Below are 15,156 nucleotides of genomic sequence, written 5' to 3' on the forward strand. Positions count from 1 at the left end.
CTCCCTATCTATTACTTTTCACTTTACAACTTCACCCTCCCACCCCTCCCTATCCCCAACCACCCAGTCCTCTCCCTCTCCCCTCTCTTCCTCCTCCTACTCTTCCACGCTCCACATACTTCCCAAGGCCGCGGGAGGCACGTAGGAGTTAGTGAAGGAATCAATACTAACATAGGATACTGGACACGGCATCTGTAGAGAGAGAGAGAGAGAGAGAGAGAGAGAGAGAGAGAGAGAGAGAGAGAGAGAGAGAGAGAGAGAGAGAGAGAGAGAGAGAGAGAGAGAGAGAGAGAGAGAGAGAGAGAGAGAGAGAGAGAGAGAGAGAGAGAGAGAGAGAGAGAGAGAGAGAGAGAGAGAGAAAACTGTGTACAAATAGATGGGCAGGTCTGCTTTATTAATGACCTCTGTACACACACACACACACACACACACACACACACACACACACACACACACACACACACAAGACTAGACAAGACACACAATAAACCCAGACAGTAAAAACCCCAAACACACACACACACACACACACACACACACACACACACACACACACACACACGTCAAACTCTGATAACCATATTTACCTCAGATCTTTCCACATTCCCTGGAACCTTCCCCACCCTCCCCCTCCCCCGAGCCAAACAAGTCATTATTCACAGGTAATGGGGCGCGGAGGAGGGATGTGGCGGGCCTGCTTCAGAACTTGTAACGAGCTGTGGTGCGCCTTTTTTGCCACACCACCTGCTGGGGATGCTGACGAAGGGACCCGGGCAGGCAGATACGCGAGGGAGTGTACCGTTCGTAGATCAAGAAGGAATAAAGAGGAAGGAGGAAGGTTTGAAGGGGAGGGGGAGAGAGAGAGAGAGAGAGAGAATCAAGGGGAAAGAAGAAGGTATCAATGGAAAAAAAAAGATTAAAGTTCAGGAAAGGAGGAACGGGAAAATTCAACTAATCAAGTGGGAATATAAATGAAAGGGAAAGAGGAAATTAAGGAGAGGTCAGTACGAGAGGAAACTATAGACCAAGAGGAAATATAGATGAAATGAAAAGAGAAGATTTAGAAAAGGTGGATACAAGAGGAAAACAAATCAAGAGGAAAACAAAGACAGGTAAGAGAGGAAATAACAAAGAAGTAGATGAAAGGGAATGAGAAAACCGAGGAAAAATTGAGTATGGGATGAATACAGATCAAGAGGAAATATGAATAAATAGGGAAAAACTTAGAAAAGGAAAGTACAGGAGGAAAACATGTATCGAGGAAAGAGGAAGGATTTAGAAGAGGTTGATATACGAGAGGGAAAGAAACAGATCAAGGGAAAAGAAAAAGACTTCGACAGATTAAAAGAGGAAACAAGTAAACATTAAAAGAAAAAGAGGAAATAAATTTAGAAATAAGGAAGAGGAAACAGAGGAACAGGGAAAACGAGAAACAATTAGAAAGATTTAAAGGGAACAAGGAAAAGAGCAAGGGGAAAGATAAGATGCGGAAAAAAAATTTGAGGAAATAAAAAAAAAATCATTAATCTAGGAAAAGGATGTACAAATTTAGAAGGGAAAATATTTATACAAACTAAATAAAGAAAAAAATTAAAACAGGTTAAGGGAAAGGAAGGGAATAAAGAAAATGTTGAAAGGAAAATAATTGAAAAAAAAAAAAAAACCGGAAAGGGAAAAACTAGTCCTTTAAAAATCCACAAGGGGAAACAGACCATCTAAAACACCCATGAGGGGAAATAACCAACTAAAACATCCACGAGGAGGAAACAAACAAAAGCACCTGAAACACCCACGAGGGGAAACAAACAGACGGCCTAAATGGGGGGAAAATAGGGGGAAACTGGGAACACTAGGCAATCTGATGCATGTATGAATGAACGAGGGGAGGGAAATTTTGAGGTAGGAGAAAGATTAGTGGGGCGGGGGAAAGATTTAGTGAGGGGAAAGAGGTTGCGTTGGTGGTGCGTGAAGATTTACAGGGGAGAATGGAATGGAAAGCCAAGTGGAGGGAAATAAGTGAAATTATGGACACCGGCGAGGGGGAAAATGTGGGAAGGAAATTTCAATACTGGGAAATTTTCAAAAGGTACCTGGAAAAGTGAGGATTTTCAAAGGGGTGGGGAGGAGGGGAGGAGATGGCCCAGTATGGATCTTAAGGGAGGGGAAAATGGGAAAAGTATGGATCCAAAGGGAGGGGAAATTGGGAAAGTATGGATTTATAAAGGGAGGGAGGGAAAATTGAAAAGTATGGGTTTATAAAGGGAGGGAAAATTGAAAAAAAAATACAAAGAAAGAGGAAAACGGGAAAATCTGATTTACAAAGGAAGGGAAAACGGAAAAATATGGAATCACAGAGAGGAAAATGAAAAAAAAACATACATTTACAAAAGGGAGGGAAAATGGAGCAGTACAGACGAAAAAAAATAAATAAATGAAATAAATAAATAAATAAATAAATAAATGACGAAAATTAAAAAATACGGAAAAGAAAAATCAGAAAAAAAATACGAGGAAAAATAAAACAAACCTTAAGACAAAAAAATAAACAAAAACAGAAATAAAAAAACAAAAACAAAACAAAAAATAAACAAATAAATAAATAAAAAAAAACATGACAGCCAGCGAGAACTCAACCAGAAGCAAAGATGAAATGACAGTAAAGAAAGAAAGAAAAAGAAAGAAAAAGAAAAAGAAAGAAAAAGAAAGAAAAAGAAAGAAAGAAAGAAAAAGGAAGAAAGAAAGAAAGAAAGAAAGAAAGAAAGAAAGGAAGGAAGGTAAGGGAAGGGACGCGGCGGAACAGGGCAGAAAGGAAGACGGTCTTAAGAGGGATTAGAGAGGCTTACAGCGAGATACAGAGGGATGGAAACATGGAGATGGGAAGGTGCAGATAGCGGACTGCCTGAGGACCCTGCTGACGGGGGAAACTGAGGGGAAACTGCTGAATTGAGGATAAAAGGGAAAATCAGATTATGAAAGGGAAACTGGGTATTCTTAAAGGGGGATAATTTAACTTAAGGGAAGCCACTCGAGGAAAGAGAACTGGTGTTTTTTTTTTAAAGGGGGAAAACTAAATTGAATGAGGAAATTGAAGACAAAAGGGGAAAACTGAGGGGAAACAGGTGATTCTGAAAGGGAGGGATAACTAAATTGAAATGGAAAGGAAAGGGAAAAAGGACAAAATGGAGAAGTAATGAACGAAACAAAATTAAAACTATGAGAGCATAAATAAATAAATAAATAAATAAATAAATAAATAAATAAGAATAAATAAATAAATTAGATACACAATGAACGAAACAAATGAATAAAAAAAACTATATCAACACTTATAACATTCAAAACAACCTACATTATATACCCACATCATCACTACTAAGAAGAAAACGAAAAGCAGAAATAGATACCCCACATCACCACTATCAAGAAGAAAACGAAAAGCAGAAACAAATACCCACATCATCACTACTAAGAAGAAAACGAAAAGCAGAAATAGATACCCCACATCATCACTACTAAGAAGAAAACGAAAAGCAGAAATAGATACCCCACATCATCACTACCAAGAAGAAACCGGAAAGCAGAAACAAATACCCACATCATCACTACTAAGAAGAAAACGAAAAGCAGAAATAGATACCCCACATCACCACTACAAAGGAGAAAACGAAAAATAAATAAATAAATAGACACCCACATCACTATTAAGAAGAAAACGAACACAATTACGAAGAAAACGAACACAATTACGAAGAAAACGAACACAATTACGAAGAAAACGAACACAATTACGAAGAAAACGAAGACAACTAAGACCTTTCCCAAGAAGACAAAGGAGAGCCAAAACAATTAACGACTCGAGACAAAACTGAAACGAGAAAGAAGGCGTGAAAACTTGAAGGGAAAAAAAGTGCTGGAGGGGAGGAAGAGGGAAAAAAAAAGTATTGTGGAGGAGGAAAGTCGTTTCAAGGGGAGAGGGGAGAAAAATATAGGAGGCAAGGCAAAGAAAGCAGTGTAAACGTGGTATTGAGGGGAAACTAGGAAACATACTGAAGGGGCAAACTGTGAAGAAATAGGGAAAATTGGGGAAACAGAAGGGAAAACAAAGGAAATAGGGGAAACGGAGAACCAGAAGGGAGAATAAAGGAAATAGGATTAAAATGGGAGAAACAGAAGGAAAATTATGGGAAACAGAAAAATGGAACAATAGGGAAAAAGCAATGGAAAATTAGGGAAACTTATGAAACAGAGAATAGACAGGAAAACAAGTGAGGAAAAGAAGTATATACATACGAAAGGAAATGGGAAAACAGGAGACAAAGCAAGGGGAAACAAAAAAAAAACATGGAGGCAAGAAAAAACGTAAGGAAAACCAGATATAAAACAAAGGAAAATAAAAATAAACTAAAATAACCAGAAGGGAAAGACACAAGGGAGGGAAAAACGAAATTCCAAGAAAAATAAGAGAAAAAAATGAAGGAAAAAAAAATATGGAAAGAATCAGAGGAAAAAAACAAGGAAAGCAAAGGGGGGAAAAAGCGGAAGCAAGGAAGACACTGAATGGAAAATTTGTTACGTATTAAGGGAAAACTGAGGAGGAAAACCACGTCTGTCACCTGTCACATAATAGTAGTAGTAGTAGTAGTAGTAGTAATAGTAGTAGTAGTAATTAAAGTAGATATAGATACGGCGTAGTTGGTTTTCCCAGTGTGTGTGTGTGTGTGTGTGTGTGTGTGTGTGTGTGTGTGTGTGTGTGTGTGTGTGTGTGTGTGTGTGTGTGTGTGTGTGTGTGTGTGTGTGTGTGTGTGTGTAGATGGCAGTGCCTGGATACACAGTGCCTGAGGGAGGGAGGGAGAGCGGAGGAGGAGGAGGAGGAGGAGGAGGAGGAGGAGGAGGAGGAGGAGGAGGAGGAGGAGGAGGAGGAGGAGGAGGAGGAGGAGGAGGGCTGTGACTCAGGTTATTCACCCCTGCTGCTGCTGCTCCACCACCACCACCACCACCACCATCATCACCACCACCACCACCACATCATAATTACCACAACTAAAACTACCCTCCTTTTTTTTCTCTCCTGCTAACGATCACCACATCACAGCTGCCCTTTATTTCTATCGTCCCCTCCACCACCACCACCACCACCACCACCACCATCATCAATCTCTATCTTCGCCTTAAGACCAGTTGTGGCGCCTTGTACGTACTCAGTTTACCTGTCTATCTATCTATCTATCTAACTACCTGTCTATCTGCCAACAAACCTACTTATCTATCGGTCTATCTAAATATATGTTCATTTGTCATTCTGTCTTAATATATCTAAGTCTATCTAATCTATTATCAATCCATCATATTCTTCCTCCTCATAACTTTATTTTCATCCTTGTCTCCTCTTTCTCTTCCCCATCCTCCACGTCAGCCTCTTCCACCTCCATCTCTTTTTCTTCTTCTTCTTCTTCTTCCTCCTCCTCCTCCTCCTCCTCCTCCTCTCGATTCCTTCCGCTTCCCTTGCCCTTCCTGAATCCTTCCTTGCTTCATTACTTAGCGTCTCTCTCTCTCTCTCTCTCTCTCTCTCTCTCTCTCTCTCTCTCTCTCTCTCTCTCTCTCTCTCTCTCTCTCTCTCTCTCTCCATGCCTAGTAAGTTCTGAACACACCTAATAACCATTTTCTTTTTCTCCTTCCTTTCATTTATTTATTCCTTTTCCATTTCTTTCCTTCCTTTACTTCTTTAATTTATTCTTCCTTCCACTTATTCTTTCCTACCTTCTCTCTTTTTATTCGTTATTCGTTTTTTTTTCTCTCGTTTATCCTTACTCGTTTTTTTTTCTATTTCTCCTTTATTTCCTCCATCCTTTCCTCTCGCCTCTTAATTTTCTTCGTCTACCTCTCCTTTATTTCTTTCCTTCTATTCTCTCTCTCTCTTTAAATATTTCTTCGTCTCTATTTCTCCTCCATTTCCTCTCACCTTTTAATTCTTCTTTGTCTCATTTCTCCTTTGTTTCCTACATCCTTTCCTCTCACCTTTTTTTTTCGTTTCTATTTATTCCTGCTCTTCTATCTTTTCTTTCAATCCTTCTTCGTCTCTATGTCCTTTATTTCCTCCATCCTTTCCTCTCTCTCTTTTAATCCTTCTTCATCTGTTATTTCTCACTTATTTCTTCCCTCATAGACTCTCCCTTGATTATTTTATCGTCTCCGTTTCTCCTTAATTTCTTTCATCACTTCCTCTCACCTTTTCATCCTTCGTCTCTAAATCTCCATTACTTCTCTCCCATCCTCTCACCTGCTGCTCCTCCTTCGACTCTTTCTCTTCCTTCCTTCTTTCTTTCCTTCTACATTCTTTCTTTCTCCTCCTACACGTGACATTCCTACGTCTCTCCACCACCACCACCACCACCACCATTACTTGTCAATATCAGGTATCACACAGTCACCTGCCCGCTCACCTGTCTGTCCTCAAACTCACCTGTGCGTCCCTCCAATAATGGCAACCTCACGCTTCCCTTGGCCGCAGGAACGTGACGCGTCGTTGGGTTACACTTGATGTACAAATAACAGGATGTTACTTTTTTTTTTGTATTAAATTACTTTGAGGTTAATTGTTTGTTTATTTATTTGTTTATTTTTTATCGCCAAGGTAACAATTTATCGATTTGTTTGTTTGTTTGTCTATTCTTTTCGTCTTCTCTCCTCTCTTCTCTTCTCTATCCCCATTTCTCTTTATCTTGTTCTCTTTTCCACCTTTTATCCTTCTCTCATCTTTTTATTTCATTTTTTTTTCTCTCTCCTTCCTTCGTCTCTTCTCTAGCAATTTCCTCTTTTCTCTTTTATCATTCTCTCATGTTTCTATTTCCTCTAATCATCTCTCTTTCCCTCTCCTGTTCTCTCTTATCTCTTTCCCTCTCCTATTCTTTCTTCTCTCTTTCCCTCTCCTATTCACTCTCTCTTTCCCTCTTCTATTCTCTCCCCTCTCCTTTCATTTCCCTTTCTCCTTCCTCTCCTTTCTATTCATATTCTCTTTCCACTCCTTCCCTCTCCTGTTCCATTCTGTTCTATGCATTCTACATACCTGGGGATCAATCATGTAATATTAAAATGTCACAATGAAGGGATTACGACTCTAAGGTGGCTATACATGTCGTTGCATTACAGGTATCTAAATATATATACGCAAGTTTGAACAGCTGATGCAAAATACGAGTTATAAAGTGCTACATCAGTTTTCATTATTTTTCGAGTCTATATTTGAATGCACTTCAGTAATGTAATAGTGTAGTGTTTTGTTAGGTTGCATTCACCAGGGGAGTTGTGTTCTAGACTTTGAAAAAAAAAAAAAAAAAAAAAAAAAAAAATCAAATGTATGTCTGTCTGTCTGTCTCCCTCTCCTAGTCTTCTCTCTCTCTCTCTCTCTCTCTCTCTCTCTCTCTCTCTCTCTCTCTCTCTCTCTCTCTCTCTCTCTCTCTCTCTCTTCCTCCCTCTCCTATTCTCTCTCCTCTCTCCCTCTCCTATTCTCTCTTCTCTCTCCCTCCCTCTCCTACTCTTTTCTCTTCCTCCCTCTCCTACTCTCTCCCTCTCCTATTTTCTCTCCCTCTCCTACTCTCTCTCCCTCTCCTATTTTCTCTCCCTCTCCTACTCTCTTTCTCTCTCTCCCTCTCCTATTCTCTTTCCTCTCCCTTCCTCTCCTACTCTCTTTCTCTTCCTCCCTCTCCTACTCTCTTTCTCTCTCTCCCTCTCCTATTCTCTCTTCTCTCTCTCTCCCTCTCCTATTCTCTTTTCTCTCTCTCCCTCTCCTATTCTCATTCTTCCCTCCTGCCTTCCTCCTCTTGCATTTTTCCTTAATTTTCCATCTTCCTATCTCCTCTTCCTTACTCTTCTTCCCTTTATTCTATCCTTATCTCTTCATCCTCCCTCTTTCTTCCTTCTCTATATTTTCCTTCATTCTATCCCTTCCTCCTTTTCTTTTTTTTCTCTCCATCTATTTATGCTCACTTAATTTCCTCCCTTGTTTTCCCCTCCATTTTCTCGTTCCATCTTTTCCTTCTATTTCTTTCTATCCTCCATGCTTTCTAATTTCCCTCCCCTCCATTCCATTCCCTGTGTCTCCCCTTTCACTTTTCTTCCTTCTCCTTTTTCTTCGCCCTCGTCTTTTTCTTAATCCTCCCTGCCACTCTCTCTTGTCTTTTTATCCATTCATGCACTCCCTATTGACTGACTGGCTGACTGACTGACTGACTGGCTGACTGACTGACTGACTGACTGGCTGACTGACTGACTAGTATGCTGGGGAACTAAAGGAATAACTGACTTGGTTACCTTAATGACTGACAGACTTCCTTCCTTCCCAACAACTTGACGAACTGAATACAATGTTATCCAGCTGACTGACATATTAACTGACTGACTGACTGACGGATCGCCCTTCCTCCTACTCACCCACTGCAGCTTGTCACGCACGCATACACGCAAACACGCACAAGTAGTACACGCAAAGCTACCCCCCCCTCTCTCTCTCTCTCTCTCTCTCTCTCTCTCTCAGGTAAGATAAGACTACGACCTGCTTTTCCTCAACAGCTTACCTTTAGAAGAGGAGGAGGAGGAGGAGGAGGAGGAGGAGGAGGAGGAGGAGGAGGAGGAGGAGGAGGAGTGAAACATAATATAACCCGAGGAGAAAAGAACCTACCATCCCCCTCTCTCTCTCTCTCTCTCTCTCTCTCTCTCTCTCTCTCTCTCTCTCTCTCTCTCTCTCTCTCTATGGACTTCCGGTTAAACTTTTTTTTTATTCTCCAGTTACCCTGGGGATCACACACACACACACACACACACACACACACACACACACACACACACACACACACATTTTCGAGAGAACGAGATGGTACAGTGAAAAGAATTACACACATGCCTGCTATTCTCTCTCTCTCTCTCTCTCTCTCTCTCTCTCTCTCTCTCTCTCTCTCTCTCTCTCTCTCTCTCTGGCTATACACGGCTTTTTCTGCCTTTACAGTTAACAAAAGAGGGAGACCATGTGTGTGTGTGTGTGTGTGTGTGTGTGTGTGTGTGTGTGTGTGTGTGTGTGTGTGTGTGTGTGTGTGTGTGTGTGTGTGTGTGTGTGTGTGTGTGTGTGTGTAAAACAAAGGGAAGCCATTTCAGTAGGTATGAATTTATTATTGTAGCAGTAGTAAAAGTAGTAGTACTAATACCTAGAAGAAGAAGAAGAAGAAGAAGAAGAAGAAGAAGAAGAAGAAGAAGAAGAAGAAGAAGAAGAAGAAGAAGAAGAAGAAGAAGAAGAAGAAGAAGAAGAAGAAGAAGAAGAAGAAGAAGAAGAAGAAGAAGAAGAAGAAGAAGAAGAAGAAGAAGAAGAAGAAGAAGAAGAAGAAGAAGAAGAAGAAGAAAGTAGTAGTAACACTGGGAGGTAGGAAAATGATGGTTATGATGATGATGATGATGATGATGATGATGATGATGATGATGATGATGATAATGATAATAATAATAATAATAATAATAATAATAATAATAATAATAATAATAATAATAATAATAATAATAATAATAATAATAAACACCTTGAAGAAGCAGGCAGGTAACAACACAAGGTAAATAAAAAAAAAAAACAAAGAACAATAAAACAAACCAAGCAATCATTTCTACCTCACTATCAACACCACAAACCACCACCACCACCACCACCTGGCCCTCGCATACAAAACGATAACAATAACAATTACTGTGGTACACATTTCACGCTTAAAGAACATGGGCCCTTAACACACACACACACACACACACACACACACACACACACACACACACACTTGCTGGTTCGTTAATAATAAAATCTTCCCTTAAATTTGTGATACCATTTATGATTATGTGTATTACTTGCAATCTCTCTCTCTCTCTCTCTCTCTCTCTCTCTCTCTCTCTCTCTCTCTCTCTCTCTCTCTCTCTCTCTCTCTCTCTCTCAAACACAAAAGCTTAGAATAAAATAAACAGTAAATCTAACATACATAGAAACAAATAAAAAAATATATAAATAAATAAATAAGTAAAATACACAACCGAAAGATTAAGAAAAACTATATCAAAGAAAAAATAAATAAAAAAACAAATAAAAAGAAAAATAACCAAACCAATAACAAAAAACTAAGAGAAAATAACGAACTGAATTCAAAGCCACACCAAGCCAAGCCAATGAAGGAGCACTGCTAAGGTGAGCAGCCTTAATGACCACAGCGACAGGTAAAAGCAGGCAAGGTGAATAGGTAAGGTTAATTAGCACACCTCGCCCACACCTTTACCTTCACCACCACCTACTAACATGACACACACAAACTCTCTCTCTCTCTCTCTCTCTCTCTCTCTCTCTCTCTCTCTCTCTCTCTCTCTCTCTCTCTCCTTTTTCCTCTATTTCCTTTTCTTTCATTCTCTCGACTCCTCTCCTCTTTCATTCCTTTTCCTTTCTCTCTCCATCTATTTTTCTTCCTCTCCTCTTTCATTCCTTTTCCTTTCTCTCTCCATCTATTTTTCTTCCTTATCTTTTCCCCTTCTTTTTCCTGTTTCCTCCCAACCTCTCGTCTCCTCCCTTTCTCTCAGTCCTTCCAGCCTCTTTGTCCTAGTCTCTCTCTCTCTCTCTCTCTCTCTCTCTCTCTCTCTCTCTCTCTCTCTCTCTCTCTCTCTCTCTCTCTCTCTCTCTCTCCTTCCTGGTCCACTGTCCATACTTAGACAAGGCAAGGATAGACACACAAATAAATAAACAGTAATATACCCATTCCCCATCACCCAACACCGTTCACCCCCTCACCTCCCATTTTTCCCCATCACCTGTTGCCTTCCTACCCTATACCCACCCCCCATAATCTTCCTTTTCTCCTCCCCATCACTCCCCCTCACCCTCACCCGCCCCCCTTCACCCCAGCAACACAAAGACCCTAGCAGCCGCCCGGGGACACACACACACACACACACACACACACACAAAGGTATACCGAGAAGCAGCTATGTACGGAGAGAGAGAGAGAGAGAGAGAGAGAGAGAGAGAGAGAGAGAGAGAGAGAGAGAGAGAGAGAGAGAGAGAGAGAGAGAGAGAGAGAGAGAGAGAGAGAGAGAGAGAGAGAGCCTTTGTCACAGACTTATGAAGGGAGGGAGGGAGGGAGGGAGGGAGGGAGGGAAACAGGGGGAGGAAACAGAGGGAGAGAAACAAACAAAGGGAAGGAGAGGAAGTGTAATAGAATGGAAAGAGTAAACAAGAGGGAACGAAGAGGGAAAGAGAGAAATAGAGGAGGAGAGAAGTAAACAAACAAACGAGTGTACTGGAATGCGAAAAAAAGGAGATAAAAAGAAAGAAGAGAATGAACAAAAAGCCAAGATAACGATAAGCAAGAAAGGATGACGAGAGATGGAAGAAAAAAAATAATAACGAAAAAGACATGGAGTAAACAAGATAAGAGGTACAGTTATATAAAAGAAGGAATAAGAAAGGAAGAAATACGAAAAGAAAGGAAGGAAACACATAATAGAGAAGAATGGAAAAAGAGATGAAGAAGACTGAACAAATGAGATAAAAACGATAACAAGGAAACGATGAAGAGAGAAGCAAGAATACAATGCAAAGGAGAATGATAGAAAAGGAAGGTGGGAAGGACGTGTATAATGACATCAAGGAAGAGGAGGAGGAAGAGAAAAATAAGAACTGGAAGGAGAAACGCACAAGAAATAGGGAAGGAAGGACGGAATACGGGAGAAAACAAGCAACAGAGAGAGAGAGAGAGAGAGAGAGAGAGAGAGAGAGAGAGAGAGAGAGAGAGAGAGAGACGGAAGAAAGTGGGGAAGGAACCAAATAAGGGAGGTAGGGCAGCTGGACACACACACACACACACACACACACACACACACACACACACACACACACACACACACACACACACACACACACAGACTGACTGACTGACTGACTGACTGACTGACTGACTGACTGACTGACTGACTGACTGAGAGAGAGAGAGAGAGAGAGAGAGAGAGAGAGAGAGAGAGAGAGAGAGAGAGAGAGAGAGAGAATAACACGACAGCAAATAGGACTAAAAAGGAGAGACTGAGACAGTTAATCAAATAAAACACAAGGTAATGAGAGAGAGAGAGAGAGAGAGAGAGAGAGAGAGAGAGAGAGAGAGAGAGAGAGAGAGAGAGAGAGAGAGAGAAGCAAGGATGGCATGGAAGGTAGGGAGTGAAGGATGGGAGGGAGACAGAGGGAGAGGGAGAGGGAGAGAGAGGTGAGGAGGGCAAGCCACAGTTAGCGGTCACGGGGTCCCCAGAGGCAGGTGACTGGGTCTGTGTATGTCCGTCCGTCTGTCTGTCCATGTGTCTGACTGGGAAGGGAGGAAGAGGAGAGATTTAAGAGGAAAAATACAGTTAGATTAAAAGTATTATACAACAATGGAATCCGGAAGAGAGTAACGAGACATCTGAGAAGATATTCATGAAAGAAAAGTTATAAAAGAAAGGAAGGATGAGGGACTGAAGGGAAAATCATGAAAAGGAAGATTACAAAATAATAAAAAATAAATAAAATAAATCATGAAAAGGAAGATTACAAAATAATAAAAAAATAAAATAAATAAATAAAGAAGCAGGAAGATACACAAAATATTTTCAATGTCGATAAATGTGATAGTAGTAGTAGTAGTGGTAGTTAGTAGTAGTACTAGTAGTAGTAGTAGTAGTAGTAGTAGTAGTAGTAGTAGTAGTAGTAGTGGTGGTGGTATCATAAACCAGACTTAAGTACTGCACGTTACATTAGTCAGTAGTGCAAAAACAATGTTAATTTAACGCTACGAACAGGTCAGACAGGCTCCTGACACACACACACACACACACACACACAGTAACAAGGGTGAGCCGGTTTCCCAAGCACTCACTGACTCCCATAAACTTTCTACATGCTAATAAAGGCAACCTGCTTTCCACACACACACACACACACACACACACACACACTCATGCTTCCCATTCATGGCAAAGCAGGAAATTGTAAAGTGCATATTAGAAGCATTAATATTCAATTTAACACCATAACCTTCTGACAATTATTGAAACAAGTTGGTAGAGGGATGTCGAGGAAGATTAGAAATAGTGGTAGTAGCAGAAGGATGTCGAGGAAGAGTAGTAGTAGTAGTAGTAGTAGTAGTAGTAGTAGTTATTGTTGTGGTATTATGTATGCATGGATGAAAAGTAAGAAAAACAAGCAACAGTTAAGAAAGTTAAGATTTTATGCAATGATAAACAACAATCATTACCTGGAAGAGAAGTTAGCAAGACTGAACAAAGAACAAGCAAACAAGCAAGGCGGTGATTTAAGCAATTATTACCCTAACCACCGTGCTCGTTACCATTATACACCTCAACTATCACACAACCATAAGAACTACAGCTGAAAACCAAAGAAAAACAATAATTTGAACATAAAAAAACACATAAGCAAAACAAGAGGTCTAACTATAGAACTTACGCCATTACAGGAATTAAGTAGTATTAGGTCAGCTTGTTAAGACCCCTATTTCAAGGTTCCATTTATCCTGCCAGCCAAACAATACCAGTTCACCTAAGTAATGCTGCCAATTATTTCTCTAACACTTCCACGTATAGCCTTATTAGTATTCACCCACCATTCTTAAATCCACTTTGTCTCAGTCAGCAGGTAAATAACTATATATATATTTTTTCTCTCCTAGCACCAATCAAAAACCTCTGAGATTATTAGTTAAATCCTTATGAGCGTTATCCCTATGATGCAGAATCCCTAAACTATCATTAGAATCCTGAAAACACGCTTGAAAACTCACATAAACGTCCACTAATTCTGTTAATTAAGAGAAGATAGCGAAACTTTTTAACAAACCCAGACTTGTATCAGTGTGCCTGGAAGAGGAAAACTTCAAATTATCTAGTTCTTGTGAGCAATGATGTAATGATATACGGTTTCTCTCTCTCTCTCTCTCTCTCTCTCTCTCTCTCTCTCTCTCTCTCTCTCTCTCTCTCTCTCTCTCTCTCTCTCTCTGTTTTATCACCACTTTTCAGCACCCTCGCCAAGCTTCCGTTCCTCGTTTAGTGCCCCCAGCCATCATGCCGCAGCCTGTACCATCATGTGCACCACTCCGCACGTTCATCGCCCTCCCTCGCCCCTTCCCCCGGGCTAACTTTCAACCCCGAGGAATGAAGTACTGAATTACTAAAAAAAAAATACAAGGGACGTGATAAAGCATGGATTATTGGAGGCATGGCAACGGAATAGATTTGTAATACGTGGACGGAAGAAAGGAACAAAGCAAGGATTGGTATAGATAAAAAAAAAAAAAAAAGTAAAGCAAGGATTGTCAATGAGAAAAAAAAAAAAAAAAAAGATAATACGTGATGTGAAAGCATGGATTAACGGAAAGGAAATACGAGAAGAGAAGCCAGACAAAGGGAGGGAGCAGCGTCACAAAGGATCAGAGAAAAAATAAATAAAATAAAAAAAACACTAAGGATTAACAGAAAAGCAATAAAATCCAACATACCGTGGATTGATACAGATGCACACCAGAACACCAGGAACCAAGCTACAATACACACGGGTTCATGTATACTGCGTAGTTATCACCGTTACCCTCCTCTCTTTCCCCTGCGCTGTTTAACCATCTGCAGTGTCAGGGCATTCTCCACGGGTGCTTCTGCTCGATCTATTTTCACTCTCTACTCTGTTCGGTCTATCTTCACTCTCTACTCTCATATTACTCTAGCATTGAACTGTGTAATGCAGACTATCCCAATAACATGAATACACCAACTAGTTGTTATACTGATATCCAAGCGCCTTTCTTTCTCCCTCCTGGTTCATGAAAAGGTTTAGTTGCCTACCACAGGCCTTCCACAAATACAAGCCGGAACAGACTGATCATAAGGTCATATACTTTTTTCTCTTCATCACCGTTCTCATGTTTACTGTAATACCCTTCACTAAAACCTCCCTTGCTTTCTCCCTCAACGCACCTATACCATCCACTACAATACTTGGGACAGAAACATCTTACTACAAACTCGTGCTTCGCTGTGAGGTGGTAGGGAAGGAACAGGGTATGAAAGGAAGTAGTTATACCAGTTAGAGCATTAGAACACCCAAGTCCCTCT

General features: G+C 40.5%; 1 protein-coding gene across 2 annotated transcripts in view; it reads right to left on the reverse strand.

Annotated features, from left to right (window-relative positions):
- The window catches only part of LOC135110273 (uncharacterized), a 70,182-nt gene that overhangs the window by 54,647 nt on the left and 379 nt on the right, over positions 1–15,156 (reverse strand). The window contains exon 1 of one of the 2 annotated variants that reach the window (XM_064022426.1): positions 14,547–14,642. The exons of the other annotated variant lie outside the window; for it this stretch is intronic. The gene's annotated coding sequence lies outside the window, so the exon portion shown is untranslated. Of the gene's footprint in view, positions 1–14,546; positions 14,643–15,156 lie in introns of those variants that run through there. 2 annotated transcript variants of the gene reach the window in all.

The sequence above is a fragment of the Scylla paramamosain genome, chromosome 20 (genome assembly GCF_035594125.1).
Source record: "Scylla paramamosain isolate STU-SP2022 chromosome 20, ASM3559412v1, whole genome shotgun sequence".
NCBI classification, from domain to species: Eukaryota; Metazoa; Arthropoda; class Malacostraca; order Decapoda; family Portunidae; genus Scylla; species Scylla paramamosain.